Raw genomic sequence first — 27081 nt, 5'->3', positions numbered from 1 at the left:
CTAAAGTTAGGACTTCAACACAGGAATTTTTTTTTAAGGGATACAATTTAGCCCATAAGAGCTCTCATATCAAATCCCTAGGTAGCAGACTTCTCCCTCCAGCAAATCATTTTTAGCACTGCCACTGGTGTATAAGCTTTATCTTCTTTGAGACCATATAAAACATATCACTCTGTGTTTCAAAAATGGTCATTTGAGGCCTTTTAAGATCTGACTCTGGTCTACCTTTTCAGTCTATCTACCCCCCTTATACTCTTGTCCCCTGAACAAATTATTTACTCTGAAACAAACACTCTCTGTCTGTCTGTATAAGTCCAATCCACCTGTCAAGGACTTGCACAATTTTTGTCTTCTTCGTGAGGTCTTCTCAGAACCATGAAAGAGATGGAGCTATATTTGAGTAGCTTCTTATGGAACAGAAAATGCATCTTGGGTCAAAGACTTGAGATTTTAACCTAGCATTGTCACTTACAAGCCATGGGTTTTTCAACAAACCAGTTAACCACTCAAAGCTCAGAGCAGTTATAAAATAGTCTAAGGCAATGTCTATTGTATATGGTTATGGCAAAGGTTGCATAATGTTATATGGGTCGCAGGCCTGACATGGGTCTGGAATATACTAGGTGCTCTGTAATCAGTAGCGTCCTGTTTTTCCAGGCCAATGCCATCTCCTTTCTTTTCCTACAGTCACCTTTGTATGTGTGCCAGTGTGACTCATGCAGTATTTACCTTCTTATCAGTGAGGTGTGCTTTTATTTTTTTTTTAAAGATTTTATTTATTTATTTGACAGAGATCACAAGTAGGCAGAGAGGCAGGCAGAGAGAGAGAGAGAGAGAGGAGGAAGCAGGCTCCCTGCTGAGCAGAGAGCCAGATGCAGGGCTCGATCCCAAGACCCTGGGATCATGACCTGAGCCGAAGGCAGAGGCTTTAACCTACTGAGCCACCCAGGTGCCCCAATCAGTGAGGTGTGCTTTATAACCATTGTATGTGCATGTGAAGTCGTGGTTAAGGCAATACCCATGGTTTATGTTGGCCTCCAAGTTGACTTTTTTTTTTTTTTTAGATTTTTAAAAATTTATTTGACAGAGAGACACACAGTGAGAGAGGGAACACAGGCAGAGGGTGTGGGAGAGGAAGAAGCAGGCTTTCTGCTGAGCAGGGAGCCTGATGTGGGGCTTGATCCCAGAACCCTGGAATCACGACCTGAGCCAAAGGCAGACGCTTAATGACCAAGCCACCCAGGTACCCCCCAAGCTGTCTTCTAAAACAATTACCAAGCCGAGAGCATGGCACATGGAAGAACAACAAAAATTATGTGCCAATGGAAAGGCAAAAGGACTGGATTGAAAGCAAATATGTGGAGTTTTATTTCATTCCCAGGATCCTATATACATTCTTGTAAATTGCTAATGTGTGTGAAAAGTGCAAACTCCAATTCCATCTACAAAAGATGATTGAAGATCTGGGTTGCCCTCAGCCCAGATGATGTCTCCAAACAGTTGTGAGTGGTAGTAGTTTGCTTGTTTTACTTGATAGCTTGAAAATTTCAGGTATTTTAAATATAGAAAGATGGAGGGACAACCAGGTAAAATGGCTTTTGCCATTCAATACCCATCTCCATTCAGTTCACATGCTCCTCCACTACCAAAAAGAGAATCTATACTCCCATGCTATCAATAAAATGATCTTTTAAATATATATAGTGAGACTAATTGTAAAGGCTCTTTATAAACATTGACTAATTAGTTAATCAATAACACTTTCCAGGCTTTTACCCCCTCACTAGAGCTCTTCCTATGACTTCATTTTGTGCTTTTTATTGGATAGGGTTTCTTCTGCCCATGCCACTACTGTGTTAAGTCTCTTAATGGTAGTCGTACGTCAGAGAAGGCAAAGGGATTATCTCTGAGCCCCAGAAGCAATTAATACAGCCTTTTATCTGTTAGGCTGATAAATGCACCAGGAACAGCGTCTTAGTGAAATGGACTTGTGGGCATGTGTTAAAGTTTAGTTTCATCCTAAGTCTTAATTATTTTTCAGTGGGAACTGTCTTAAATTCAACATTACCAGATGCCAGTGGAACAAAAACAAATGAAAAAGTTGTGAAGCAAAAACAGATAACCATTGCTGCGTTCTTTGCTTAAATTCAAAAGAGTTAATCATTTCATGTTAACAGGAACTTCCAGACAAACTCCTTTCTTCCTGTTCTCTTGGCAGAGATGTTAACTAGAAACTTGGAAAACTAGTCAAGCTTATGTTCTTTTAAGAGAAAGTTCTGCAGAGTGGTTAGGAGATCTTACTTTGTAATTAGTGAGACCCTGGTTCAAATTTGGACTCCAACACTTATTAGAAATTGCATAACCTAGGGGCGCCTGGGTGGCTCAGTGGGTTAAGCCGCTGCCTTCGGCTCAGGTCATGATCTCAGAGTCCTGGGATCAAGTCCCGCATCGGGCTCTCTGCTCAGCAGGGAGCCTGCTTCCTCCTCTCTCTCTGCCTGCCTCTCTGCCTACTTGTGATCTCTGTCTGTCAAATAAATAAATAAAATCTTTAAAAAAAAAAAAAAAAAGAAATTGCATAACCTAAGACAAGCTATAAATGTCTGCAATGCTCAGTTCTCTTGTCTGTGAAGGAAGGATGATGCTGTGTTCATTATAGAATTGTATTGTGAGGATTGTAGCTCTTAGTTTGGAATTTGAATAAATGAATGCTGCATATATAATATATTTAGCATCATTCCCAGTTCCCAATATGGTAAATATCCAGTAAATGTTGGCATTACTGTATCCTGCAGACCCTTGTAGCACTGGCTTATTCATCAGGTCACTCTTAAGCATTCAATACAAATGGGAGGCCTGGGACAAAAAAGAGAATTAAAAGCTGAAGTTGAAGGGAAAATGATTATTATGGTCCCTTATAGGACCCTAAATCTTATTCAGGACACTTCAGGTTTGCTAATTCAATTAATATTTCACAATACCTTCCACTAGTGCCTATCCTTTTCTTCTTTTTATTAACTTTTAATTTAATTTATTTAAAATTATTAAATTTATAATAAGTGTTGGATGAGATAAAAGGGAAAAGAACGTTCTTGCTTATCCTCCTACAGCTGAGCTGATATGGTTTAAGCTTTGTATCTTGATAAAGTGCAGACCAAGTTAAGAACTTGGCTTTTATGATGACTGTCTTCAGTGTTTTTCCAGAAATGATGATCAATGGGTATGATCAATCAGAATGGATGAAAATGGTCCTGAAAACCTGCTTCCATGCCAGGTGTAAATCTTTTAGTTACTGAATGAAGTAACGATCCAGCAGGAGGTTGTTCCGAATCTTGAGTTGGTGTTAGAAGTGGCTCTGAGAGGGTCACTTGGAGAATTTTGTAGCAATGGCTCCATGCCAATCACTACAGACACATTTGAATATTTTTAACATCAGTCTGGTAATGCAGTCGAATATCAGCCCTACATTCTTTGCACATACTTGGTTATGCTCTCCATCCCCCACTTCACTGGAGCCCAATTTCTCTGAGCACAAATTGAAATGATGAAAACAAATTGATAAGTTTAAAGCTCCACAAAGAAACTATATAGGACAATGATTAAGAAGTTGATTTTTTGGGTGCACCTGGGTGGCACAGTTATTAAGAGTCTGCCTTCAGCTCAGGTCATAATCCCAGGGTCCTGGGATCGAGCCCTGCATCAGGCTGCCTGCTCAGCAGGAAGCCTGGTGCTCTCTCTCCCAATGCCCCTGCTTGTGTTCCCTCTCTTGCTCTGTCTCTCTCTGTTAAATGAATGACTAAATCTTAAAAAAAAAAAAAAGAATTTGAGTTTGCGGGGACACCTGCATGGCTTAGTCAGTTAAGGGTCTGCCTTAGGCTCGGGTCATGATCTCAGGGTCCTAAGATCAAGTCCCGGATAGGGCTCCCTGATCAGTGGGGAGTCTGTTTTTCCCTCTACCCATCCCCCTGCTCATGCTCTCTCTCTCTCAAATAAATAAATAAAATTTTTTAAAAATGTTAAAAAAAAAAAAAGAATTTGAGTTTTGGAATTAGGATGACCTGGATTCGAGTCTAGCCTCTGCCACTTAAGCGGTATATGACTATAATCCCTGAAGCTCATTCTTGCATTCACACATGCATTTAATCAGTAGATATTTATCATGCACCTAAACTAAATACCCCAAATGAGCAAGTAGAAGATGATGAACAACCCTGAGGTATCTAACATCAGGATTACATTAAAATTGGGCAATATGAGATAAAAATAAATTATTTAACAGCTAATTTCATATGGTGATACATGCTATTGAGGAAAAAAATAAAAGAAAGGAATAGAGGGGGAGAAGTCATTTAGAAAGGTGGTCAGGAAAGGACACTCCACTGAAGTGACAATAGTGCTGAGACCTGAATAATGAGTAGCCAGTTATAAAGACCTGGCCAAAGAGCTTCATAGGCAAAAAGAAAAGGCTATGAAGCAGGGATATACTCGGTGACTTCAAGAAACAGAAAAAAGAGAGTGTATGAGCCCATCCTGAGGTAATGTCAGAAGGGTGGGCAGGGGCCAGAACATGCAGAACCTTACCAGCTACCATAGGAAGTTGAGTTTTTATTGGTGTTTTCAGTGGGGAAATTGCAGAGTCTTCTTTTCTTCACCTGTAAAATGGGATCCTCTTGGTGCCAGTGGAAGGGTAAATGAAGAGATGCACGTAAAGTGCTCAGCAGCCTCTGAAATCTATTGAGCCCTTGGTAACTAGTGGATTAAATGTTTTGGCCACCAATGTGTTTAGCTGGGGAATGTCCTTGCATTTCCAACACGAAGGAAAGAGAACAAAAGGGTGAACCAAATGGAGCTTGGCAAAGAACAACCAAGCGTTGTGGACTCTCTAGGCCACAGAGGCTTCTGTTGAATAGCCACTGATCGTAATTCAGGATAACAAATGTCTCTTCATTTCATGGAACTGTGGCATGCTGGGACTATCTTGTTTATGAGCTTGATGAGTCAGATGAAAGGCTTTCCCAGTGTTGTCTGATACTAATTATCTTTTAATGAAACCTTCTTGATTGCTGTAAAAAATACCCCAAAGTCTGTTTTCCAGGCAATAAGCCAGTGCCACAGTCAGCAGTGACTAATGCTATGGGTGTGCTACCATAGGATGGGAGTCTTTGCCTACCTCTCTTGAAATATGGGACTTCAGGACTCATGTTTTCATGTCTCTGTCTGATAGGTTTTTTGATACAATTTTTTTTTTTTTTTTTTTTTTTTAGGAATGATATATACTATCTTAGGGATTAAGGACAAAATATACCTATTATCCTCCCCTTTCCTAAGAGCAGATTGGCCTGACAATATCCATTTCCAACATATTTGTACTCATCTTTCAACAATACTTGTTTTGGAGAAGACCATCACTAAACTTGAATTTACAATGACCTGTTCCTTTTCCAAAAGGCATGATCCCCCCACCTGGAATGACATTTTGTGTGAGAAGATAGTCTCTTTTTCAAGGAGTAATAAAAGAGCAGAGGACAACACAACTGCAAGTATCATCCAATGCCCTTGGTTGCTTTGACATTCTTTTTGGATGTATTCAAACTGTCAAAACCCCTCTGCCTCAAGACCCAATTCAGCCATTGTCTGACCAGACAATGTGGCCCTTGTGTGAATAGATAGTGAAGACACCTAGTCACAGACCAATGAGAAAAAATCCACATAGGCTGGCAGGCAAGATGGGGCTAGTTAAGAAGGCTTAAACTGCTATAATGTCAAGAGACAGTAAGCAGATTGTCCTGGCAGCTGCCAGAGCGGCCACTGATGCAGCTCTCTTCCCGTTGCTATGACCACAAGCTCCAGAAAGTAATTTTGTGTTAACCTTTCCACCTCAGTCCCTGAAGCGTCATTGAGACCTCTAAAAATCAGTAGAGGATGATAAGAGCTTGTACCTGGCGTTGGTCTTCAGTGAGCGATAGTGTCTAAAAGTAGGTGACTGGACCTGGCCTTCCATTTTGAGGTTTCAAGGTCCAGCCCTTGTCAGTGACCACCTATCATGAGAAATGTCAGAAATCATGCTACGTGTAATGCAGAAGACTGGGGTAGAAAACAGAATGCTGATTCATTAGCACACAGTAGAAAATATAACTGTCATATAGAACTGAATCCCCTGCATTTACATGATTGTTTCATACTTCCTATGATACAGAAAGCGCAATTGTTATTGGAAGTCAACTTTGCTGAATCGTTATAAAGGGATAAGAAATATTAAAAAGTCCAAATCACCAGTACTTTCTCTATTTACAGGTAAACTGTTTCATTGCAGTTTCATTGGCTGTAAGCGCTAGCAATCCACACTAACTAGCTTATGGTAGAAATGAATTTAATGAAAACATATGGGGAAGCTCAGTTTAAGGAAGTACTGAAGAACTGGATTCCAGAGAGGACAAAAACCACTGGAAATCCATTGTAAGCTAATGTATTGGGTGTTGGGGGACCATTTTCTTGAATCTGTCAGGAGTTTCTTGTCTCTAATTACTCCACACAAAGTTCAATTTTCTGACAGAGGAAGTTGGCCATAGCTTGGATCAAAAGCTCACCCCTTGAGCAGGGAAGGGCAGAGAAATCTTGATGAACCCCCAAATATAACTTCCATTAGAAGTGGGTACTAGATTCTGGGTAGACAAAAAAAAAAAATGAATGCACTGAAAGGAAAATTCAAAAGTTGTTTGATGGGCATGAATATAGGCCTAGAGTATGTACATATATGTGCATGTATATGTCCATATAATGTCCTGTTTGAATTTTTTGATGCTTTGACATCTTGGGGCCTCATTGACCCTAGAGGTACAGAATTCCCCCTCACTGATTTCTAGAGATAGTCCCCCCGCAAGCTGATTTCTAGAGATAGTAAAAGGGCACAGCTTTCATATAAAAATAAACAAATCCAGAGCTCACACCTCCAACCACCTCCTTAATTGGGCTCTCCCTCTGGGCTATTTTGTCTACCTGTCTTAGTCACCTCAGGACCAGGTGTAGACAACTAGGGACAACCCTCAAGCCTTAATCCTCAGAGCCCCCTGAGATTATTCAAACTAGCCAATACACAGCCTGCTTACCTTGCCTCACCCATTCCTTCTAAAAGAAATTATCATAAAGGCTCTTGATCACATCTTCCCCTTGTCCTACTTAATGAGTGACCCTGGTGCCACCCCATGAGGCCCTGAGTGGTTTGCTGTGGTTACAGTGTCAAGAAAATTGTGAGTAAATTACATCCTTAATGGTAGTCATTTCTGTGTCTCCATGTCTTAACATATTTGATTAAACAAATCATGGGTGTATATATATATATATATATTTTTTTTTTAGTTCAAAGCTAATTTGAACTTACTTGAGAGACAGTAGGTAGATCTCTAGTGTGGCATCTCCCTAAGGATTCTCTAAGAGTAGTTTTGATTGAATACCATCTGGGCTTCCTCTGCTGGCTTGACAACTTGACCTTGTGTCATAAGATAGGACCCAGCTACATACCTCATAAGACTTCAAAATATTCTTCGTACATTGTCACTTCATTATCTGGAACTGACCTCTAATCCAAAAGCAAACATCTTTCATTTCAGCTCCTTGAGGAAAAGGACTTTCTTGTAGAGTAAAGAAATAATTTTAGAAGAAGAATAATGGGCCGCATCTCCAAGGTCACGGAAATGAACACAAACAGAAGTCTTTAATATCCTATGACCTTTTGAGATCTCAGTGCTACCTACAAGTGCTGACATCTGATCAAGCTAACATAGCAGCTTGGGGGTCAGATTCCAGGCCTCACCTGAAGGAGTTAATGCAATTTTCACAGACCCTCAGCCTGTCCCCCAGAGAGTGGTTAAGGTACTAATAGTTCCTTTTGTCTGTTGGTTCAATTCCTAATGCTTTTAAGGAGACAAAAGATGTGTATGTGTGTGCAGTGGTTGCCCTTTTTAGGGATTCTTTTACTTTAAAAAATTCCTGCTAAACATTTTAGAGTGTGATCATGTTTGGTGCCAAATGAAAAATGACATAAGGGGCTTGAGGGGAATCTGTACATTCTGAAGTTTGAGGCTTTTAAGTTCCTCCTGAGGGCGATTCTGAAGCAGAAGAAATAGTTAATTAAAACAAAAAAGACCTTGAATTTTGTGAAGGTGTTTAGGGTTGGGAATGGTGGGTGGAGATTTTCAGACTCTCTCTCTCTCTCTTTTTTTTTCCTCTAAATTTCCAGTTTGAGAGCTATTCTGCATATATACCAATTTCCTATTTGGTGTGTATGTGATAGAAGGAGGCAGAGAAGCAGCAATGAGAGTCTCAAAAATGACCTAAATCCAGAGTCTTAATCAATACTTAGAATCGATGCTGCTGGATTCTGATTTCTTCTACCATAAAGACACTAAAATGAGAAAGAGGCTTGTACCCCCAAAGAGTTATTTATTGCTCTGGGAAATTTTCCATTTTCTGGGCATTGTTGTGCCTCTCTGCAGAATTCTCCTGCAGCTAAAATTGCTAGGTGAAAGCTCTCTGAGCACTTCAGATGAGTGAGAAGGAAGTCTTTGGTTATCCTTCCAGACGCTGTTGATAATGTGAATCTGCCAGCAGCTATCAGGGTTAATGTCGTCACTTTGTAGAGGTCACCCTGAGGTCTGACTTAGGAGAATATTCCTAGAGTTGTTAGGGTTTTGGTGAACTCATGCACATTTAAATGTTTCATTTGGCCACTAAGCTTTTTTTTCTTTTCTTTTTCCTTTCTTCTTCTTCTTTTTTTCTTCCCCCCCCCCCCAAATTTAGACTCATCCTTCAGCCAGGTTCAAATTGGAATTAATATTTTTGATCATGGTAGAAATCCATGAAAATGAAAATTTCTGCAATGCTGGAGTCGAAGGAAGTAGTGTATAGGCTTTGTGAGTGAAAACTATTGGTTCATTCATTCATTTGAGATACACTTATTGAGTCGAAATTAAAGGAAACTACCATGAGAAGCAGTAGGGAAAAGTACCTTTGAACAAGGACACTTTTTGGTAATTTTGTCTGGCTCTTCATTGGGAAGGGGAATATAGACCAACTGTACATTATATGTATCTGTAGTGGGGCCTGCGCTAGAGCCTAAACTGGGAACCAAATATACGGACACGTTTCACAGACTACTGGCCTGTCTAAAGTCAGTTTGCAGAGGAAATGGGGAGTATTCTGGCACAGAATGTCTGCTCAAGACCCGATATATCTAGGAACTTCATGCATATTTATTCCTTACAACAACACTATGCAGTGAATTTTATTACCCTCTCCATGTTTAAATTACAAGTGATGAAGTCCCAGAACCCAAGTCAGGTTCAGTGGGGTGAGGTTCGGAGCTGATGACTAAAGAAAGAATTCTTAAGACATCTTTGGTGCAAAGTGGTGGTTTATTAAAGCACGGGGACAGGACCCGTGGGCAGGAAGAGCTGCTGCCCCGGGTTGTGAGGAGTGGCTGGTTATATACACAGGAGTTGGGTAGGTGAGGACAAAGGGGTGTTCAGAAGGGCTATTGGGGCAAAGAATACTATCAGGATATTGAAGGCCTGGTTACTATCAAGTAAAGACAATTGGGAGTCTCCTGGTGGAATGTTACATTCCTGTTATCAAGCATCCTTGTTAATGAGATTTAGGTTTAGAAAAAATTTAACTTTATTTACTTTTCCTTCTACCTCCGCCTCCTTCGGTTTTTTATGGAGGGCAGGGTGACATTAGGGCTTGAGGAACTGAGTGTAAAGTTTTTTCCGGCAAGATAAACACAACACCAGGCAAAGTGGGTGCAAGGCAAGATTTATTAAAAACGCTCTCCGGCGAAGTTTCAGGGCTCAGGAGAAGGGGAGCCAGGAAAGTTGCGCAGGGAGGAGGTGGGCACCCTCGGGCGAGGTTCCGCCACTCTGGAAAGCAGAGTGGCGGAAGTCGCGCCCAAGGCAGGGAGGAGGGGGCTTTTAAGGGGTCTCGGAGGAAGCTCAGGGGTCTTTTGGCAAGTTTCCCTTATTTGGATAACCCGCCGCTCATCAGGATCCCATTGGTCCACAGGAGCCCGGGGCGGGGGTCTCAGATTCCTGCTTGGGCCTTTGTTCTCCTGTCCGAGCTCAGGTCTTGTGGCGGGAACTTTCGCCATCTTTAGTAGCCCTTCCTGCCAGCCCAACACTGAGTTCTGTGTCTTTGGAAATTGGGCTATTGATAAGGTAACTTCTTTGTTGTAAATCTCAAGGACATTTGCAAACCAAGGGAGACTCCTGCCTTACAGGATTGTGATCTCTGCAAGTTAACTATTTATCGTTTTATGGCAGTCCGGGGTGCCTGAGGAATGCTACACATATGGAGGGGAGCGGGTGAAGAGGGGGTGCAAGGCGCCAGCTTTTGCTTTGTCTTCAGCCAGCCTCCTGCTCCCTCATCACAAGGAAAGTGAGATCCAAAGAAGTTCAGTGATTTTCATTCATTCCACTTAACAATATGTATTGCACACCTAGGCTCCTGCCTTGTTTTCTTTGTTCCAGGGATAGTCAGTCATAAGCAAGAGGCCATGTCTTTTTCTCCTAACCCTCGCATTCTTAGGATCAGCTAAGGCATCAGGCAGTAAATATGACAAGTAAAACAATGAAAGAAAACCATCTGTGTTCACTCAGCCATAAGAATCAGAGCTGTAATCTCACACCAGATTCCCCAAATCTGTTTACCACACTGCCAGAAATGTCTCAGAATAAAATCTGGCTCATTGGAATATACCAGAATTGACCAAATGAATTTAGAAGAATTGGTTGGTGCTCTGCGTTTCCACTTTTCTTATCTTATAAGGTTGCCCTTGTTGCTTATGATTTCTTTTCATCCACAGCACAAGGCTGAGAAAACTACACAGCGAAAGCCAATATGACTTTCTCCAGATAAAGTCAGATATTGGTTTCTGAAAGTCTAGCATTTTATTACTTCCATTACACTCTTTGAAGTCCTCAGCCTACCTTATCTGGAATTCTGTTCAGCACAATTTTCTTAATTCTGCACACCCCTGAGGATTCATTTACACATTGTAGCTCAGGAGTGCAGGCTTGTGAAGAGAGCCATACCCTTGGTGGAAGCTTAATTATCCAATGGAATGTGAAAATGGAGCTGTAGAAGTGTGCTCGCAATAAAGAGGAAAATTTTTTTTTTATCACAAAGCTCTGGAGAATGATAGTGTTGGGCTGGTAGAAAGAAAGGGCTACTTAAGATGGCGAAAGTCCCCGCCACAAAACCTGAGCTCGGCCAAGAGAACAAAGACCCAAGCAGGAATCTGAGACCCTCCCGCCCTGGGCTCCCGTGGACCAATGGGACCCGGACAAGCAGATGAAATATCCAAATAAGGGAAACTTGCCAAAAGACCCCTGAACTCCCCTCGAGGCTCCTTAAAAGCCCCCTTCTCCCTGCGTTGGGCGCGACTTCTGCCACTCTGCTTTCCAGAGTCCCTGAACCTCACCTGAGGGTGCCCACCTCCTCCCGGCGCAACTTTCCTGGCTCCCCTTCTCCTGAGCACTGAAACTTCGCTGGAGAGTGTTTTTAATAAATCTTGCCTTGCACCCACTTTGCCTGGTGTTGTGTTTATCTCGCCGGAAAAACTTTACAGATAGAAAATATGCATACTAGTGCATGTGGTAAAAAAGGGAGCCCATAATCTTTAGTCAGAATGTTGGCCTGCTTAGGATGTTTTAAATATATAACTTTATAGGTCCATTTGGAGAAGGTTTCACTTGAGAAGTGTAAAGAATACTTTAATTAAAAAATATATATATGTTAAGGACAGAATTGTGTTCTGCCTCACTGCCAATTCATATATTGAAGTCCTATCCCTCAGCACCTTAGAATGTGACCATTCTGGAGATAGGGCTTTTAAAGAGATAACCTTTTAACAAAGGTAAAATGATTACATGACTGGAGAAAGGGCTTTTAAAGAGATAACAAAGGTAAAATGATTACATGGTGCCAGTACAGCTGGCATCACTATAAGAGATTAGGACACAGTGGGCACCTGGGTGGCTCAGTTGTTAAGTGGCTTCCCTCGGCTCAGGTCAGGATACCAGAATCCTGGTGATGAAGTCCCAGAACCTAAGTCAGGTTCGGTGGGGTGAGGAGGTTCAGAGCGGATGACTAAAGAAAGAATTCTTAAGACGTCATTGGTGCAAAATGGTGGTTTATTAAAGCACGGGGACAGGACCCGTGGGCAGGAAGAGCTGCTGCTGCCCCGGGTTGTTAGGAGTGGTTGGTTATATACACAGGAGTTGGGTAGGTGAGGACAAAGGGGTTCTCAGAAGGGCTATTGGGGCAAAGAATACTATCAGGATATTGAAGGCTTAGTTGCTTTCAAGTAAAGACAATTGGAAGTCTGGTGGAATGTTACATTCCTGCTATCAAGCATCCTTGTTAATGAGACTTAGGTTTAGAAGAAATTTAACTTTATTTACTTTTCCTTCTACCTCCACCTCCTTTGGTTTTTTATGGAGGGGAGGGTGACATTAGGCTTGAGGAACTGAGTTCTGTGTCTTTGGAAATTGGGCTATTGATAAGGTAACTTCTTTGTTTGTAAATCTCAAGGACATTTGCAAACCAAGGGAGACTCCTGTCTTGCAGGATTGTGATCTCAGCAAGTTAACTATTTTATCGTTTTATGGCAGTCAGGGGTGCCTGAGGAATGCTACACATATGGAGGGGAGTGGATGAAAGGGGGGGGTGCAAGGCGCCAACTCTTGCTTTGTCCTCAGCCAGCCTCCTGCTCCCTCATCACTGGGATGGAGCCCTACATCGGGCTCCCTGCTCAGTGGAAGCCTGCTTCTCCCTCTCCCACTCTCCTTGTGTGTTCCATCCCTCGCTGTCTTTCTCTCTCTCTTTCTCTGACAAATAAATAAATAAAATCTTAAAAAAGGAGAAGAAGAGGATCAGGACATAGATAGGCACTATGGAGAAGGCTATGTGAAGAATTAAAGGAGAAAACAGTCATCTGCAAGCCAAGCGGAGAGACCTCTTAAGAAACCAACCCTGCCAATGCCTTGCATCTCAGACTTCTAGCTTCCAGATCCTGAGAAAATACCTTTCCCTTGTTTGACACCCAGTCTGTGATACTGTATTATGAGAGTCCTAACAAACTAATAGGCAGGCGTAGTTATAACTCTCATTGAAATTTGAAATAAATACGTACCCAGTTTCATGGAAAATCCAAAAGAACAGACACACTTATGGTTATCAGGAATGCTGAAAAGAATTTACAAATATATAACAGATTAGTCAATATCCACGCGCAATAACAAACTTCTTTAACTAGATACCGTTTGCATTTCTATGGAAAACAATTATTTGTATTACTATCAGTATCCCGTAACTTATAGAGCTGTAAAATAGTTGAAAGACAACACAAGGGAGAGACAGCCCAGGAAGATATGCTAGACGGGATATCTAGAAATCTTTTTCACCCATTCAAAATATTTTTCAACTTTTCCTTAGCGAAGCAGAGCTTTTTGGGCCCAGATGAATCTTACCGTATTACTGCTTTTCCTTAAAATAGTAAAGGGGCCACAACTCTTCTAAGTGAACACATCTTCGATTCATCCAGGCTTGTCCCTAGTTATCCCTATTTTTTGGATTGCCTGGTGATGGGTGGTGGAGGGGAGACCCACTAAAGACAGAGGACATCAGTTTTATGTCAGAATCTGGATCAGAAAGTGGGAGGAAGCACGGGAAAGGCAACTGACACTTTCTTTCACCATCCAGAGATTGGCCTTATAGTGGAGCCTTTTGAAACACAAATTTTCTAAGCTTTTGAAACTCAACAATCAAGAATTGTTTTCTATTCTCTATGTATTTATTCTTTGACATCCTTCCTGGAGGACCTGAGGACAAAATTCAGGAAGGTCAAGAGCAAATACTGGGAAGAAGGGAATGTCGGTTTCCATTTCTAAAACCATGTTGACTCCTCATCATGAACTTAGTATATGCAAATATATGCTAAGTAACTTGACATCCTCCCCCAGTTGACTTTTATAATGAGTTCATTCAGTGGGGGGCTATTATTAGCTCTGTGTTTTAGATGAGAAAACCTACTCCTAAGGAAAGAAATGTTTAAGGGCTGGAACCAGGGGAGGAGCCCAGTTTCCTGTGACTTCTAAACTCAACATTCTAATCTGTTTTACTACCTGCCCCTTTCCTGATGAGAGAAGGGAATGTGAGCATTAATTAAGCCTTAGTCTTTTCACCCAGCCGGTGTTCTCATGGCCCCAGCCTAACCTTTCTGAAATACCATTCCAACCGCCTTCCAAGCCTCCAACGCAATGAATCTTTCTTGAGTTTGATTGTGAGAAGACATTTCGTGAGATGTTATTTTAGTTTTCTATTGCAGTAAACCCCATCTAAGCTTAATGTCCTGATACAGCAACGATTTGCCAGTCCTTAAGATTGTTGGTAGAAGCATGAAATGATCTGTCTGCTGGTCTTCTAGTTTTCTGGTGTGGCTGTATTCAGCTGGCCAGTGGGCTGGGGTGGGGACCCAAAAAAGCTTCCTTCCCATGTGTTGGGCCTTATGATTGCTTGCTGTCTGGGTCATGTTGATGAAGTTCTAGAACCTCGGTGAGGTTTGGTGGGCTGAGGTCCAGAGCCGATGACCAAGAAAGAATTCTTGAGACATCTTTGGTGCAAAATGGTGGTTTATTAAAGCACAGGGACAGGACCCATGGGCAGAAAGAGCTGCTGCCCTGGGTTGTGAGAGATGGCAGGTTACGTATCTTGGGGTTGGGGGCAGGTGAGGGGAAGGGAGGTTTCAACGGAGTTTTCATATGCTAAAGAGGGCCTACAAGGTATTGCGGCTTGATCAATGTTGTCTTTTGGCCAGCCATTAACATCAAGATAGTTGGGAGATTCCTGGTGGGATGTCACACACAGTCCTGCTATCAAGCGTCTTTGTTAGTGAGATTTCGGTGCAGAGGAGATTTAACTATATTTGCATTTCCTTCTATCTCAGCCTCCTTCAGTTTTGTTTATGGAGGGGAGGGTGATATTAGGGTTTGAGGAACTGAGTTATTTGCTCCCGGAAACTGTACTATTGATAAGGTAACTTCTTTGTTTGTAGATCTCTAGGACATTTGTAAACCAAGGGAGACTCCTGTCTTGTAGGACTGTGATTTCTGCAAGTTAACTATGTGTTTTTTGCTTATGGCAGTTAGGGGTGCCTGAGGAATGTCACACACATTACGGAGGGGAGCAGGTGGAGAGGGGGTGCAAGCTGCCAGCTTTTGCTTTGTCCTCAGCCAGCCTCCTGCTCCCTCATCAATGTCAGTTCTTCTCCATGCCTTAATCTACTCCTCAGACCACTAGAACCTCGTTCTCCAGAGCCTCGTTATGTGCTGGAGGAGAGCGCTTACTCTTTGCAATATGGCAGCTGGGTTCTAAGAGAACCTAGAGGAAGCTCCAGGGCTTGTCCTGTGGCAACATTTCTGCATGGTTCTGTTGGTAAAAGCAAGTCACACAGCCAACCCACACTCAAGTGGAGAGGAAAGAAACTCCATCTCTTGCTGGGAGTAATTTCTGGCAGTCATATTTAGACTGCAAAAAGAAAAGCACTTCATTTTATAAGCCTATCTGCAGATTGCAAATTGTAGATAAATCATTCTGGAGAGTCAAGTTCACTAAGTTACTCCTCCAGTTAAGAGTTCTTGTGGCTCTTCATTGTGTACAGGGAAAGCTAGACCACCATCCTCTGATATTTAGGATATTTTGTGAAATGTTCCCACTTATCACTACATTTCAATGTTTTTTCTTCTTTCTAGGTAGCCCTCCCCCATCTCCCTAAGTATTGCAAACTTGTTTCTGATTGTACTGAAGTGGGGATAATTTTTCCTTTCTTCCTTTCTAGGTTCTTTGGCTGGTCTAATATTTAAATTGATATAAGACATATTAACAGGAGAAGAAACAAATTTTGTACATATGGGAACTCCATACAAATATGAGACGCAAAGGGGAGCCAGGTAGTTGAGGCTTATAGAACATCCTGAGCTAAGGAAAGGGTTAAGAATCTGAGGATACAAAGGGAAGACTGGCCATTCCTAGGAAGGTGAGAGGAGGTGACTAGAAGTGGCATTTTGCCCTCATATGCAGAGAAGTTTCCTAAAAAGAATATTTCTGATAAGAGCTTTCTTCTTGGTGTTGACCCCCTTTCCATTGCAAATTTAGGTAATTGAGAGGGAGGTAAAGCACTTTTCCTGAATCTCTAGTTTCTTAAAAATAATCAGTCTAGGATAATCTTTATGCCAAAGAGGCACATTTCGGGGTGACAAATTCTACTCCTTTTCATTACAAACTAGGGAAAATATTTAGTACATTTCCAGCATCCACCAAAAAGAAAGATAGCTGGGGCACCTGGGTGGCTCAGTGGGTTAAAGCCTCTGCCTTCAGCTCAGGTCATGATCCCAGGGTCCTGGGATCGAGCCCCACGTCGGGTTCTCTGCTCCGCAGGGAACCTGCTTTCTCCCCTCTCTCTGCCTGCATCTCTGCCTACTTGTGATTTCTCTCTCTCTGTCAAATAAATAAAATCTTAAAAAAAAAAAAAAAAAGAAAGAAAGATACCTTTCCCCGTCTCTTTGCAACTACAATATTGCTAATTTGCAAAACTAAAACTAGTCACTGTAGTGGGAATATGAAACCAACTATTCAGAGCTATGTGGACAAATAGAGGCTCGTCTGAACTTGTCCTTTTCAATTGGTTGTGAATTGGCTAATGTACAAATATATTCTACGATGGTTCCATGCCAGATTCTGTTTATTTTAGAATATTCTCTCTACTAGAGACAAATAATCATCAGGCAAATACCCATGAGTAATTGCAACACAACATTTTCAAACAGGCCTTTCTTTTTTAGTATAAAAGCTGATATAAATATTTATTCATGTGTCAGGTCATTTCAGTTGAAGTTATGAGGCAAAGTAGACAAAGACATTTATCACATTTAAAGTGATATTTTTCAATGTTTTGATTCATGTAATGAACTTTCTCAGAATTCACTATTCATGGACACGGCATCTGGAAAGCAATTTAATGATCATAAGTTTTATTTAATAAATAAGTCAACTTTGTCAAAATGATGTATGTTAAACAGTATCCTTAAGAACATAAAAAAAGGGATGGAGACTATATTTCATTCTTTCCATTCTTGTCTCTACTGCCTTAGTATTTTTAGCAAGTTTTCCCAAAACAGTCATAGAACTTCCAGAAAGGACACTTGAAATTGGGCCATTTTTCTTTTAAACTGTAAGTGTTATCATTCATCATCTCTTTGGGATATTGAATATAGTATCATATATCTGCTTCCATTGTTCTCACACAATAGTTATCAAATGCGGATGAAAAATGATGATGGAAAGGGTTTACATTTTTTAGTTAGTATCAAGAGCTAAAAATTACCTATCATATCCTTTCCAGGCAGTGTTCACTTAATGTAGCGTTCAGGAAGAATAAAACAATTCCTAATCCAGTTTTATCCTTCTTCTCAAAAAAGTTTAACTTTCTGAACCTTGACATGATATAATGAAATGCTTCCATTTTCTTACCTGAAAAGAACAAAACCCCAAATAGTAGCTGCATGAACCATTTAGGATTAGAATATATAATTACCAAGGTTTTAAACTCAGTGATAGAAGGTATCATGGAAGTTTGAAAGAAGCTAATTGTTAATTTATAATATATCTACCGAGTATTTTATTAAAACTGCATTAGACCAGTATTTGGACTTGATCCATACTCCATAGACGGGTCTTGTTCCCTAGGCTTCCTTGAGTCTCAGACTACTTTGAAAATGCACTGATGCATACAGAAAGTTTTACTGCAAATATTAAGAACTTCATGTACCTTCAGAATCCTGAGACCTATAGTATAGGTCTATATCTACATCTATATCTATATCCTCACACACTATATATATAGTACAGAGACCATAGAAATGAAGAACCCCTGGTAGAAATGAACCCTCTTGACTCTCACTCCTGTCCACATTTCCACCTTCAGCTTGTACCAAATTCTGCAGTTTTTTCTCTATTTTACCCACTTGGGATTTCTTTTGGGTCTTTGTACATGCCAAACTCACTCTTACCCAAGACTGTTGTACTTGTTCCTCCTCTAATCTAGAATAGTTTTTCCTTGGATCTTTGCAGGGCTGGCTTCTCATCACTTAACTTGTAGTTCTAATGTCATACTCTCAGAGGCATGACATTAGACATTTAAAATGGACTTCTTTTTTTTTTTTAAGATTTTTATTTATTTATTTATTTATTTGACAGAGAGATCACAAGTAGGCAGAGCAGCAGGCAGAGAGAAAGGGGCAGGGAAAGCAGGCTCCCTACTGAGCAGAGAGCCCCACATTAGACATTTAGAGTGGTGTTATTGTGGCCGCATCACACATCTGCACGTGTGCATACAGACACGTGGACATACAAGCGCACGCACACTTATACAGAAATGCATAGTATATTAAATTGTGTCAATTTCTTCACAACTTTATTACTCTGATAGCAGGAACCATGCCCATATCTCTCACCACTAGATGGCTAATATCTGGTACCTAAAATGTACTGAACATATCTTAATGGAATAAATGTATGGATGAAAGAATGAATTAATAGCTGAATAAACACAGACTCCATGGAATTCCAACTGCATTTTCCATTAAATTAGTTGAAATCAATTTATGTTACTAAAGATGGCATAATATATAAAAACGTCTTTTTGGAGAATGTTCACATGCATTTTTAATGTCTCGGCTAACTTATGACAGGCAGGAGTAAATATGTGACATGAAAAAATTCTCAAACAGGTGTAATCAACAAAGAGATCAGATGGTTGGGGAAGTCTTAAAAAGCTCTTCTTTGTTTTTACCTCTCATAATCCTTCACATGTTTTGGCTGTGATCAAAGACACAGTGTTTATAAGGAGGAAATTCTTAAGAGGGAAGCTTTGACAAAGACCATACTGAAAGACAAACAAAGTGAATAGTAAATGAGTTGCTTGGATTAAAGGATGGGAAAGACACATTTTGTTGGAGAAATTGCTCCTCAGTGGTGAAATGAATCACTGGAGACTTTCAGCAAGCAAGGCCTATAAATCACAAGATTTATCATTTCATACCTGCTGTTCTCCACATGTCCATTTTTGGCACTGGAGTTGGCATCTGGGAATTTTATGTGCTGGATACAAAATAAATGATTAACATCCCATTATTAAAATTCAATGCCCTAAACTCAACAGTTGTTTTATCAAATTGTTGTCTAAAGAGGTTAATATCATATGTACTTACGGAGAGTCTTTAGTCTGGTAAGAACTCTCCTAAAATCTTACAACTTGTTCCTGATCTGTGGGAGTTGATTTTCTCTCTAAGGACAACATACTCCAGGCAGAATACAAAGCCAGAGAACCTATGCTTGTATTTTCTCGATGCTTATTGGCAATTGGGGTGGGGGTGGCAGGGGAGAACACTCATTCAGTGCCCACAGGAGGCTGTGAAACTGATAAATGATGAACTGAATTGTCTTCTTCAATTATTTTGAACATTGTGCTGCCAAGGCCACATTTATTTGTCTATTGTCCATTGCACTAATTCATGTTGCTCTCTTATGTGCACAAATTAAGTTTCTTGACGCAGTCATCTTGAAAATAAATTTATTTAATAAGAATAGCCGTTATCTTACTTTTATTCCCAGCTTTTAATCACAATGGCCAATTGTGCATTGATTCACATGTCCTTTTATGTTAATATCTGACTCCGGACTAGAATGTGAACTCCACAAGAATTGGGATCATGGTTGTTTTGTTCTTTTTAGATATGGTAGAGTACTTGGCCCATAGAGACCTATCAATGCAATTTATAAGACAACTGTGTGACTATATGACTGTGAATGAAAAAGAGACATGTGCAATTTTTCTTCTTTATTTACTCATGCATTAAACCGTTCACTGGACCAGTCACTACCTGCAAGTAGCTTATTGTCTAGTGGGTGATGTACCTACTGGCAACTAGAATGTGACCTGCAAGAGCTACACTGAAAGTAGAAGAGAATGATGTGGGGGTGCAAAGCTACTGAAATATGTGTCTGCATGAGCAAACTAGGACTACAAGGGATGGACAGCATAGGGAGTCTGAATGTGATCATCTCGTACTGGGAATCCAGAGGATCAGTACAGCCAGTGTGTTAGAAGTCCACGTGCCCAGCACTGCAGAACACAACACAGGCCCAGTGGTGACCGTTACTGTGCCAAAGCTGGAAAGAAGCATGGTCCTCGATTCAAGAAATACAGATAAGGAAATGGGTAGGTCTAAATTTATTGTTGTCCCTCAAGAGGCTGGTCCAAGTGAGAGTCAGATTGTTGTTTTAGAGTTGCCATCATTATTCTAAAATACAGAGGAACTAGCCAATATTGGAAAAAGAAGGTGTAGAACCCAGGTGCCCTGGCTTCGTATTGTGTCAGTTTGGCTAAACTGGAATTCCTGTTCTCAGAATTCCCTTCCCCACGTTGTGAACCTCAGCATTAGCCACAAGAGAAATTTTCACAATATTTGGAAGGCAAATGTGATGCAGCAGACATAGCTTTATACTGTGAAGATTGGGGTAGGGTACCAAATGCTGTGGAGTGTGTGGACATTGTTACTTGTGCACGTAGATGGCCTGGGGCAGCACTGTAACCACAGGCCCTCTGCCAGCTTCCCTGAGCCCTGAGCCAGTTGTGGAGAGGGCCAGCTCCAATTTGCAGACCACCTGCCCTCCCAAGGTGGGAAGCACTGAGATAAACATGGGCTCTACTTGCCCACATGGGCTCCTTGTTATCCTTTCACTCTCTGTGTCCCATTCTCTTTCCTGACACCCAGTCTCATCACCTCCAGTGATGCTGGGCTCTACACTAGACACAGAGACCACAGCCTGTATAGATCCCCCCACCACTCCAGCTCCCGAGAGTGCAAGGGCTAATGCTGTAATAAATCCCTTATTGTACAGCAACCCCAGAAGTTGTGCTTTTCTGACCAAACCATCACTGATACAGAACCTCTTTGCTATTTGTACTGTCCATGTTATTAGGGATTTATTGGGCATGTCCTGGGTAATGTCCCTTTGCCAGATAGCACCTCTCAATTAAATTTCTTAAGGATACCATAAAGTGTAGATACTATTGTTATTCCTAATTTATGGATAAGAAAATTGAGGTTGAGTTAGCTCAAAAAGTGACAAAAGCCATATAGTTAATTAGTAACAAGTCAGATTCGAAGCCAGGAGTGTCTAGGTTTTCCCAGCCACTGCCTACATCATCTGCTCCCAGAAAGGGAGTCAACAAGAGCATGAGCCAGACTCTTGAGGTCAATCCCAGTGGCACCAGAGGTACTCCTCATCACCAGGAGCACCATTTCTTGGAGGTGATTTGGGGCATATTCATAGGTAAAATGGGGATAAGTGTTCATACTGCATAAGTTTTTTTTTGGGGGGGGGATTAAATGAGTTGGTACATCTAAAGTACTGAGAAGAACAGATGGCAAACAGCCCTGTTACCACTGCTGCCTTTCCCCATCCCTGACCCCCTGCCTGGCTGTCAGCACCTCAGGGCTCAGAATAGCCATGCCCTGGTGCTCCCACTGCAAGGTGTCACTTGGTTGGTCTAACCCTTTCTGCTCTTTGGCTCCCAACAAAACCAATCTATTTCATGTCTCATTTCCTCGACGCTGTGTTGTCCACTAGAGGCCTCAAAGTGCTAAAGCAAATTGAATGAACTCACCTTTGTTAATGCCATCCCTAGTTCAATTGCATGTTCCTCAAGAAACGATGCCTTCATCTTTACCCAGGTTTAAAAGTAAAAGACATTAAAATAACTACTGGGAGAGCAATGCTAATGGTGAGAATTTCAAATAGAGATGCAGATTGGGATAATGTGTGTGTGTGTGTGTGTGTGTGTGTGTGTGTGTGTGTGTGTGTTGAGCCATTTGCCTGCTCTCTCTGTGGTCCCCACCTAGCTGAATTGCTTTTAAAGAGTAGCTGAATCCCATACAAGTGCTATGACCCTCTGAATTCATCCTTTCTTTTTTTAGCTATTAAACCTCTCCCAGGTCTTCAATAAAGCTTTCCTTGTTGACATTTATCATAAAGCCTCACATGTGATAGACACTTCCCTTCTCCCTTCTCTCTCATTGCCTCTCATTCAGCAGATGTGCTTTCAGTCATTTCTATTGGAATTATATTTTACAGCCTTTTGTTCTTGCCCTTTTAATTTCAATTTACGCTTTGAATTATACTGGCTATTATTATATGAGAACTGTTAATCATGAACCAATGGGTAAAGTGCATTTCTTTTCATGATGTAGACCAAAGATCAATAGTCATTATTTTTGGATCTAAAACATAAGAAACCTGGAAAAACATCATCTGTCAAAATTCCAGATTGCAGTTTGTTCAGTTCTAAATTAACACTGACATAAATCAATCACCACAAATGAGGAGGCGTGTATGTGCCTGTGTGTGTACATATATTCTGCACATACGTGATCTCTGTGTGATAATTCCTTTTCATGTTCTTGATTTTGTGCTACAATTCTAAAAGTCTCATAAAGTTGAAGGGCAATTTGCAATTCACAAGAAAGAGAAATATGGAATTGAATTTCAAATAGAGAAAATTAGAGAGCAAATATAATTGTATCACTTTCTTCTAAAGATCAAAGGTTTCAAATGAGAATTTGAGTTGTACCTCTATTTATACATACAGAGAAATTCTACTGTTTCTCCTGACCCACCTTAAAAATTACTGTAAAAGGTCATGATGCTGTGTTTCTCTGATCCTTATCACCTTCTTACAAATTTACACTTGGAAATGTAATTATTGCCTCTCTCTTTAAAAGTCTACTTTTTTTCAAATCCACTCCAAATGTATTTAAGAGAAAGGAAGAAAATGCATTTTAATTTTCATCAGCAACAAGTACTTGCCAGGTTCCTCAACTGCTGACATTTTGCTTTCTAAAGAATCAGGTAAAATGACTCCAGGAGCAATGACGGGTACTACCTAAGGGAAACAGTATATGGACTTTTTTTGCATAACTGGCCTGACAATTTCTAAGAAGGCTGTTAAATGCCTATGCCCACTGAACAATACAAAATTTAAAGTGCAATCACTGGGCGAAATTGTCTGAAAATATTGTGGGACATGTTGACTTACTATGCCTTTTGAAATCCAAGATTAATTTTTGTTGTCACCCCCTTCAAGTAGCTTTTCTTGCCCATGCCAGGTAAAAGCCCATCACCCATATTCCAGTGTCCCTCTGGTTTCTCACAGCACAGGGCAATATACCTGTCCTGTGGTTGTCTTCAGTGGAACTGCCCTAGTAGCTGGGGGGGAGGGCCAAAGCCTGCTGAGCTGACTCCAGCTGCTGCCCCAGCCCTCCCTCCCACCTGAGCAGCACAGAGGTGGTCACCCCAGGGATAGCCAGGCACCTGCCTGGGGGAGGGGTGCTGCCTTCTGTCCCAGTAACTGCTTCCCATATGGCCCAACCTGGCCACCCGGGTTTGTTTTAAAGCTGTGCTGACAGCTTTTTTTTTTTGGTCTCCTTTTGGTATTCACAACAGCCAGGGACTTGATTTTGATGTATTTTAAACCACATTAAATAAAGAGCCTGTTGCCTTAAAAAAAAAAAAAAAGCCCTCCTGAGGACAGATGCTTAGTCTGTTTGTGGACCTCAGGGCCCAGCAAAGTGTAGAGTACGTTGTAGGAATTGTTAAACCGTGGCAGACTGTATGCAATGGTGACACTGACTTGATACCTCAAAAAATAAAATGCGCTTTGTATGTTTTTGGTGGGGAAGAGAATCAACATGTAGGGATTGCAGAAACCCTCTTTTCCAATTGGAGAGTAAGCTTCTAAAATCTTGATCAAGTTTCTAGTTTTAATTTAATTCTGTATCAGTTTGCTATCACTGCCTAACAAATGACCACAATTCAGCAGCTTAAAATAACTCCCATTTATAATCTCATAGTTTTTTGGTTTTTTTTTTAAGATTTTATTTATTTATTTGATAGAGGAGGGGCGAACAGAGGATGGGGTAGAGGGGAGGGGCACAGGGAGAGAGAGAAGCAGATTCCCAGCTGAACAGGGAGCCTGACTCGGGACCTGATCCCAGAACCCCAGGATCATGACCTGAGCCAAAGGCAGACACTTACCCAACTGAGCTACCCAGGAGCCCTATAAACTCACAGTTCTTCAGGTCAGAAGTCTAGGTGAGCCAGACTGGGATCTCTACTTAGAGTGTCATATGACCAAAATCGAGGTGTTGGCTAATTTGTGCTTTTATCTGGAAGCCCTCAGAAGAATCTTCAAAGCTCATTCAAGTTAGGGCAGAAACTGGTTCCTGGAGTGTTACTTCATCATATTTTCACAGACTGACCCCATGCAGTGATAGTGGGATGGGAATTACCCAGCAATAAGGGTCACCGTGGGTAATTCTTAGAATTTTACCTACCATACCTTTTTTTGGCACCAAAAAATGATACACATATAGTAGCCACTTGATACATGCTAAGGAATAAATAAGTGAAATGTGCAACCATAGAAGCCCTTGTTCCCAATTAAATTAGATGAAGGGACTGTGGTTGGAGAGAAGATGGGCACACCGACTCCCCAGGTTTGCCTTTCCATTTCATCCTACCTATGAGTCTTCAACTGTTGGCCTCTATCTCCAAGTCCTTGAAACATTCGTGATTTTGAGTAGAGTGTCCTTAACAGGTTAGGTTGAGAGACAAGAGCATCAACTAATATATTTTGTTATAGAACAGTTTGGTTATATATAATACAGATAAAAGTTAGGTTTCTTTTGTCATTTTAGACGTGTTGGTGCTTAGAATTTTCCCCAGTTCTTAAAAAATGCTTGAAAGTATGTTAAGATATATATATATATATATATATATTCTTTAAAATTGGGCGCCTGGGTGGTTCAGTGGGTTAAGCCTCTGCCTTCAGCTCAGGTCATGATCTCAGAGTCCTGGGATCGAGTCCTGCATTGGGCTCTCTGCTCGGCAGGGAGCTTGCTTCCTCCACTCTTTCTCTGCCTACTTGTGATCTCTCTCTGTGTGTCAAATAAATAAATAAAATCTTTTAAAAATCTTTAAAATTAATATATATATTTGAAAATTTAAAATTAAATATAAAATATAAATTCAAAAAATATATATCATAATTGCATTACATATGTAGGTCCCCAGATGCTGGAAATATATGTGAAACTGCATTACATCTAATGTCATGCGCTTCCTAATGGGTGGCACAGGAACCACAAGCAACTGTGATCCCCATTGCTGACAGAGGTAGATATGTGTGTTCAGACACTGGCTGAGTAACCTCCTACACAAAGGCCCCTTTCAGCCTTGAGACTTTCCTATCCTGGAGATGCTGAAGTTAGATTTGAGCGTAAGATTTCAAATCAGGGTAACAGCTGCACCAAATGAATAAAAAAACTGGTTTTATTGACTGTTCAGAGCAGAATCAGTAACGTAGCCATGGTTTGTTTCGAGCCCTTAAGCTCCGATTACCAGGCTGGGCTCTGGTGGAGCGGCTCCTAGTTCCATAGGTGATATACTGGAAGTGAGAGTGGTCCGCTCACGGCTGCAGATAGAAGGCAAATCTGTGGTGAGAATTTTGTGCCCAGCCACAGGAAAGGAGGAAATTGCCCTTGGCACCCATAAGTGTTTTTAAACATCAGCCTCTTCTGTCAGCACCTAGGCTCAGAGAGAACCAGCCACCTCTGACCACAGAACTCCATACCCCACCTGTTACTTAAAGTTTCACTTTTCTCCTGATTGGGTTGTGCAGCGGAGTACTAAGTGTCTTTATTTTTGCTCTTTTCACCTATTTTCTGACTCGCTTTGACACATCATGTGGAACCTGATAAATAAATTTTAAGAAGTTAATTCTATTTCAGGCATCATATTGAGGTGGCTTGACTTTCTGAGATCAAAAACTAAACTGGAGGAACTTGAGTACAAGAATAATCTTTTGGGTTTGTCTGTTTTTTCAACTTGATGGGACTATCCCGTAGTTGTCAAACATTGGAGGGCTTTGCACCATTACTATAGGAGGTGCTGGGGATACAACAGTGGATTAAATAAATCCCTTAATTCAAGAAGCTTATATTCTAGCAACGAAAATGGTTGTGAAATTAAAATGTGACATCTTTGGGGCATCTGGATGGCACAATCAATTAAGTGTCTGACCCTTGGTTTCAGCTCAGGTGATGATCTCATGCGGTGAGATTGAGTAAACTCTACACTCAGCCCAGAGTCTGCTTGAGATTCTCTCTTCCTCTGTCTCTGCCCTTCTCACTCGTGCGCGCACTCTCTCTCTCTCTCTCTTTCTCTGCCTCAAATAGAGAAATAAATCTTCTTTAAAAAATGTTGCACATTTAATAAAAGCAAGAATGCAAGAGTGCTTTGAAAGAGAGATAGGATGCTAGGGAAGCATTTGATGGGGATTCTAACATAATTTGTGAGAGTCAAGAAATGTTCCCCGAGGAAGTGGTACTTCACTCAGGGCCTGAAAGTAAAGTGCTCAAAACATGTCTGGAGAGGGAAGAAGAGCATTTCAGGTGGAGGAAACTTGGATCCTCAGGGCCCAACATGCATGAAAGCCTCACGTCTAGAGAGAGTAGGGCACATTCCAGGACCAGCGACCAGGTCAATGTGGCTAGAGAGAGAGCCAGACCCCTAACAAAAGGGCTGGAGAAATGGATGTCAAGACACACAGGTCCTCTTAGCACATTGTTGGAGTCTGAACCTTACTCTCAGAGCAGGAGAAAGGAATGAGTCAGAATCAACTAGGTCATGCTGTAATAAAAAACTACTCCCCAAACATTTGTGATTTAACCTACGAACATGTTTCATTTCTCACCCACACTCTATACAGGATCCATGCATGCAAGCAGGAGACTCTGTTCTACCCAGTAATTCAGGGACCAGGCAACAGAGGCCCTGCCATCCAGTAGCTACACCTGCTGAACACCATCGTCTTAGCAATCATTGAGGCAGAGCAAAAAAAAAAAAAAAAAA

The sequence above is a fragment of the Mustela nigripes genome, chromosome 2 (genome assembly GCF_022355385.1).
Source record: "Mustela nigripes isolate SB6536 chromosome 2, MUSNIG.SB6536, whole genome shotgun sequence".
Classification (NCBI taxonomy): domain Eukaryota; kingdom Metazoa; phylum Chordata; class Mammalia; order Carnivora; family Mustelidae; genus Mustela; species Mustela nigripes.
The sequence above is the reverse complement of the archived record's forward strand: the minus strand, read 5'-3'. Positions refer to the sequence as shown.